The following is a 5,000-nucleotide window of genomic DNA, read 5'->3' on the forward strand; positions in this document are numbered from 1 at the left end:
TTTTAAGGCTTTGACGTCAGTTCTTACAGTTCCTTCCTGTAGATAGGTGGACTTCTTTCGTTAGCACAATATCGTTCTTGTTGTATGCTCTCTATTGTTTTATTGCAATTGGTCGATAGATAACTCTCGTCATAAATGTATGGTCCTATACTTAAAGACAACACAATTAATTAAATGCTCTTTGTCTTGATCAATTTAAAATTCTCAAAAAGACTTTTCGCAAATGACAATAATTAAATGTAATGTTCTTTTAGTTCAAGACTTACCATAGCACCAGCTTTAAGATCTGTAATAACTCTAAACTCGGCAGATTGAATGCTTTTCCTTTCAGGATCGCATTTTAGATGGACCTCAGAATGCCACAGGCTTCCTTTGCTACAATGGCCACAGATTGCAAAACGTTATCACCTTAATAGCGGTGTTCGTCCATTGTTAAATATTTTAGTTCATTTTCGTCCATTCTTAAATGTTTTCGTCCTCCATGACTTTCTACTATCTTTTGCGGCCACATGTGGTAGACAACGGCTGTCCTATGTTCTCAAAAACAACTACATACAAGGAACGAAACAAACAATAAAAATGAGATAAATAAAGAAATACTTACGTCTACACCAATTTCATTGTACGTTGAGAGGTAAGGCAACACCTTGCACTTTTCTGAGATCCTATGTCCTCATAAAGCGTGTCATTAGTCCACCTGCAAATCTAAAACACCAGACAACTTTAGGACACAGGAGCATTATGCACAAAATATGGTTAAGTTGAGTGCGGTTTATCATGGCCAGTTCACAAGAAATATTGTTATTCAAAGTATTTTCTTCGTAATAGGTAGTACATACGTAAAAATATTATCCTGTCGAGAAGTGGCTGATCACAGAAAGATAGTGCTAAAAATCGTCTATCATGAAATATAAATTATTTAACTACAAATATTTTAAACTCTTAGAATCGTCGATCGTTTTCTAACGGCATCTGTTGAGGATGACTGTCAAGAACGTCAAGACACCAAAAACTAGAAAAAATTAAGGATTTCTTGGATTGGCGCCACCTTCATACGCTCCGAAACAAGGCAAGGTTGCTGGGGTAAAGACAGAGTTAACATAAAAACCAAAAGGATTGTATTTGTCCATCAATGTGGTCGCGAAGTTCTCGCCTAATTTCAGCTCTACAGTCTTGTCAAATATCGCAGTCAGGGCACTCTATATGTTTGATCAAAATATTGTAGTTTTTAAGTTAATCAGCATCAGCTAATTCAGTAAAGAATTTACTTTTAGAGATTAATTTTAAACAGTAAGTGGTATTCGGCCCTAAAACATTTCTCACAATGCAATTCTCGATGCCTGTTGCTCGACAATCACAACTTACAGCAACATCACTTCCGGAGCAGTCTCCAAACGTCCCCAACGTAAATGATTTGCATGGATTGTAGCTGTACCAATATCCATCCTCTGCTTTTACAGTAAACCTGTTGGGCAAATATCAATTAACTGTTCATGGATAATATACTTAAAGTTAACTAAAATGTCACTTGCTTTATTCAGTGGAATTTATTTAACGTAATTCCCTTGAAATTGTTCTACTATCAAACTTTTTTGGAAACTTGGCATAATTAACATTCATGATATGAACATTAAAAAAATGCAATAAAAAATGGGGTCACCGTGCTTGTTTACGCGTCAGCAGGCTCTTAAAATTGGGCATTTTTACTGTTTTCGCCTTAAAAATTCGAATCGATTTTATACAGAATTAAGTCTTGGTTACTTCAGAGACACAAAATTTCATTTTGAAAATAAAGCTTCTTTTGTTCACATAAGCAGTATTGCTTCATTTTCGCCGTCTTTGATTCTCTGGTTGTGGGAATAGTGCACTTTTTGGGACAGCTCCGTGGTTAGCTCGAAGTCCTCGCCTTGGATAAAATACACCCAGTGCGGAACTGTTTTCCAAAAAAAATTCATGTTTTACTATCAAACTTTTTTTCTTCTTCAAATATGTTCTTTATTAGACTGTTCTTAGCAAATACCTGAAAAAAAAAAATCGAAGGTCACCGTGCTCGTTTGAGAGAAAAGGAGCATTTATTTCGCTATCGGGTTTAGTTTGAGCGAAATCTCTTACGTTTTGTATGCGCACGTGCTCATGAGCGCGCGCTAATGACGCGAAAATCGTGCGCAGTAGGGATGCGCAATGCAATACTAAGGAATTACCTTAAACTGAGAATGATCTAACTAAAGAGGATTCATTTAAAAGACCCGTAGAGCACAGAAGAACATGAAAGGTAGGAATTACGACAAACGCCACACTCTCGGTAAAATTTCACAACACTGGTGAGCACAACAATTTCTCTGAAACGTGTCGACAAACTTATGATGTGCTTTACAAACCTTGGACTTCCCCCTGATTTCGCTAGACTCGCTAAATTATAAATTCTGTGCTGGCTATCAAGGCAAGCGCACAGAGACACTTCTGACATGTTGGAAAAAGGAAAAGGCTGTTCTGTTGTATGGTTGCCATTCGCTGATTCACACTCAAGGAAACTAAACAGGACGGTCGAGTACAAAAGCCACCTGATGCCGCTCAGTGAAGCCATAGTGCAGGAAACGCTGGAGGAAGAGAATAAGGTTAAATGTTAAATATCAGTAGTTACTTGTAATGCTTTTCGAGGTAGTGAAATAAAAGGAGTGCAACGGCTTTTGATTCTGAAATCTGAATTATGTCGGCAGTGAGGGGTTAAGGTCAGCTAAAATTCGTGGAAAACCGACAGGATATAGACTGAGATGATCAAAACTGCATCAAAAACACTTATGCATTAGTAATCGCTTTGCTTCCCTAATTACCTAATGGTATTAAAATGTCCAATTCAAATTAGGTACAATCAAAAGACTCGCTTGAAAACTGAAAAGACCACATATGAAAATTCACGTGATGGTTTAACTGGATGCTCTATTAACTCTGGAACAAAGCATATTCTTGCTAAAGACCAAGCAACAATTTGTACACTAAAGAAACTATGAGCAATAGAAAAAAATAAATAGAGATGCAGCCTAAGACACATCTCTGACATCATCACCTCGGAGGACCGATTGGTTAACGCATCACTGAAGCTTGCTGTTTTTCGCTGTTTTAGGAAGTCGCTCGAATCGCGAAGAAATGAACTTCTAACATGTCTTCAACTGGGTTGTTAATTAACATAGCCAAAAAAACGTGACCTTGTGTTTCGAAGTACACTCCTCGCGACACACAAAGGAAGTCTTGAATGCTACTGAGGAATTGTATTCGAGTGCGACTATAAACACGCTGAACTTGACTCGTATAGATTTTGCGGAAATTGGTAACGTCACCGAAGCACGGTTATCTCTTTTATACGCAACTGAACTTTTTAACTTTGCAATTGAAAAGTTGATCCTGGTTGAAAATTTTCTGAGAATTATGGAAAACAGTTGGCTGTAGTGATCGCAGAAACCAAAAATCAGCCTCTTGTCGTATTCACTTCCGGTATCGCTTGCACTGCAAAATTTTTAGCTTTGACAGACCATGCGTAGTGCAACTGGTATTCAACTGGTATTCTTCATGTTACCTTGACTTGTAACTTTCTTCAAATCGTTGGATTAATGATGCACTACCAAACAGAGGTAGAAACGGTGTCCAACTTTGTTGCCACTAAAACTTGAAGTAGATTATTGAGTTAGTAATGTTACTGAAGACATCATTGTAATTTCAAGTAAATTAAACTCGGAACTTACGCTGAAAAGTTGTAATAGTTGAGACTCTAGCGAAGGTTATCATCTATAGGTGCTAAAGAAACCAACTGCAAAATATAGCATACATGGTGCCATCGAAAACTCACCCCTCAAAAGCTTCGTCCGTCCTCTCTTGGATTTTCTACCTGTGTTACGCAATCTCTTCTAGAGAGTTATCACGTGTTTTTCACAGGACACCCAGGCCACAAGATCACTGGGCATCATAACTTTCTTGTGTTTCCAAGAGTTACATGGTCGAGCCTCGTTTTTCTTTTCAATCCTAATCAAGACGTATTTCCCAGTACTGAAGAACGTTGAGGTCTTCCACCAAATTATTCAAGTAAAGTCCAAAACGTGAAACGACTAGCAGCTCCTTGTCATAAAAGCATGAAAATTACCTTATCCTAAATTCTCGCTCTCTTTCAAGCAGTTTTACCCATTGACCCCTGAGAGAGAGACTTAATGGTATTTATTTTACTCTGTCTAAGGCCAGACAATTTTACTCGTCAATGGGGGGCGTCCTAGGGCGTTTAAGGTGCGAATGGGTTCCACTCAGTCAAAAACTTAATATGTTCGCAGTAACCCATTGACCCCTGAGAGTAAGCCCTTCCAATAGGGTGCGTTAGATTGACCGTATTCCGGAATAGGAATACATGGAATAGAAATTACAAATACTTCGTTTTTACAGAGACCCACATTAAAATTGTCAAAAACCTGCTAAAATGCTATTATAATTATACCTTTAGTACCCTTGTTGCTTCAAAACGCCAAACATACCTTAATTAAATAATCACTCTACGCATTCTTATTTCGGAATAGGGTCAATCGAACCCACCCTTAATAGATTGATTTTACTCTAACGCCAGACGACCTCACCCGTCAATGGAATACGTCAAAATACGTTTGGAGGGAGGAAAATAATTGTCAAGAAATGAACTGAAATCAAATAAATATCTTTGATTTTTGGTGAAACGCAATTTTCAGCCCAACGCTGTTTGCCGCATACGCGATCCCATAAGTCTGTAGTGTTTTTCAGAAAAATTGGTTTTCCGTGCCTGGATAATCAGTTGACGACACAACATCACTGCCGTCGCATGGTTCAATGAAACTAAGATGGTCGCCGTGGTGTCACGTGCGTTCTCTGTCTTACTCGAAGTCATGTGGACTACGAGCAGTCCATCTTTCGCCGCTCAGTTAGTCGAGGGCGAGGAGAAAAAATGGCCCCGCAAAATCTTGATTCAAGGAGGAGCGATTGAAACTGAGGGA

At 38.4% G+C, this 5,000-nt stretch overlaps 1 long non-coding RNA gene across 4 annotated transcripts in view; it reads right to left on the bottom strand.

The window, feature by feature from the left end:
• The window catches only part of LOC137994658 (uncharacterized), an 8,645-nt gene extending 4,290 nt beyond the window's left edge, over positions 1-4,355 (bottom strand). For 2 of the 4 annotated variants that reach the window (XR_011122162.1, XR_011122163.1), the window contains exons 1-6: positions 3,842-4,355; positions 3,572-3,660; positions 2,379-2,597; positions 1,366-1,465; positions 605-705; positions 267-375 (exon numbers count right to left, since the gene is read on the bottom strand). This is a non-coding gene — a long non-coding RNA (uncharacterized lncRNA). The remainder of the gene's footprint in view (positions 1-266; positions 376-604; positions 706-1,365; positions 1,466-2,378; positions 2,598-3,571; positions 3,661-3,841) is intronic. The other 2 variants (XR_011122164.1, XR_011122165.1) reach the window with 1 other exon arrangement.
• Between the last annotated feature and the right edge of the window lie 645 nt (positions 4,356-5,000).

Source organism: Montipora foliosa, chromosome 3 (assembly GCF_036669935.1).
Source record: "Montipora foliosa isolate CH-2021 chromosome 3, ASM3666993v2, whole genome shotgun sequence".
In the NCBI taxonomy this organism is placed as follows: Eukaryota; Metazoa; Cnidaria; class Anthozoa; order Scleractinia; family Acroporidae; genus Montipora; species Montipora foliosa.